The sequence below is a fragment of the Scomber scombrus genome, chromosome 18, assembly GCF_963691925.1.
Source record: "Scomber scombrus chromosome 18, fScoSco1.1, whole genome shotgun sequence".
Taxonomy (NCBI): Eukaryota; Metazoa; Chordata; class Actinopteri; order Scombriformes; family Scombridae; genus Scomber; species Scomber scombrus.
This window is the reverse complement of record NC_084987.1, coordinates 486477-487562: the sequence shown is the minus strand read 5'-3', so window position 1 is coordinate 487562 and position 1086 is coordinate 486477. Positions and strand designations below refer to the sequence as shown.

General features: G+C 39.0%; 1 long non-coding RNA gene across 1 annotated transcript; it reads left to right on the top strand.

The window, feature by feature from the left end:
• Positions 1-430: 430 nt before the first annotated feature.
• LOC133999100 (uncharacterized) lies at positions 431-809 on the top strand. Its single transcript, XR_009927371.1, has 2 exons — positions 431-581; positions 762-809. It is a non-coding gene; the product is annotated as an uncharacterized LOC133999100 (long non-coding RNA).
• The last annotated feature ends 277 nt before the right edge of the window (positions 810-1086 follow it).

Below are 1086 nucleotides of genomic sequence, written 5' to 3'. Positions count from 1 at the left end.
TTGGATCTGCATGTCTGATCGGGGCTGGCGCAGCCACTTTGTTCACTGGTGGAGCTGCTGCTCCATTTCTAGGTTTGTTAGGAGGAGTATATACAGGTGTTGGTGTCACCATCTCTGTAGCTACTAAAATCACTGAGTACTTCATGTCCAGCGACACCATGAAAAAGGCTCAGGAAATACACAAAAGCAGTAACGACATTGGAGAAGAAATCCAACAACTGTTCCAGAAACTGAAGAAGGAGAAGTTGAAGATGAAACCCTCAGCAGACCCAGATGAGCTGGACCAACACGTCATGACTGAACTTCTGAGAGCCATGGGTAGACGAAGTGGACTGGAGGTCGACATCAGCTCATTTAGAGATGAATACCAAAGGTTTTTTTCTGTTGGTTCAACATACAGGAGCCTCAACCAGAGCTTCCTTAAGCCTGAATTCATGATCGCATTCACTGGTATTTTATCATTTTTCACATTTGAAGCTGGTGGGAAACAATCCAAACTTCTGTTTGCTGAAGGAACTAAACAACTCATCAAAAAAATGTCATCGACTGGATTTAAAACATTTCTTAAAGGAGGCGGCATGGTAAGATTCTGTAACTGAACACATGTAACACAGACTATCATACACAGTTAACATGTCAAAATGTTATTAATGGATCAATAATCACTGATTTAATGTTTTTATTAATGATATTATTGATAAATGTTCTTTGTCTGATAATACTGAAAATGAATGTATTGATCTCTTCTCATTGATCATCAGGTTGTGGGAGGAGCTGTTGGAATGGCTTTTTCACTTCCAGAGGCGATTGACAGCTGGAAAGACCAGATCAAGAAGAATCATGTGACCAAAGCCAGCCAATCACTGAGAGACATAGTTGATGGAATCAGAAAGATGACCCAGAAACTGAGGGAGCAGCTTCACAACATTGGGTATGATAATTTTTTTCTACTAAAAATATTATTAATAAATACTAAAAATAGTGATTTTTCGCTCATAATCTCACTTTCTGCAGTTCGTAGATTACAGCTGTAGAATGATCAGATTGGCATCAATATTAAAACGGATGCAAATGCTCAGTTTATGT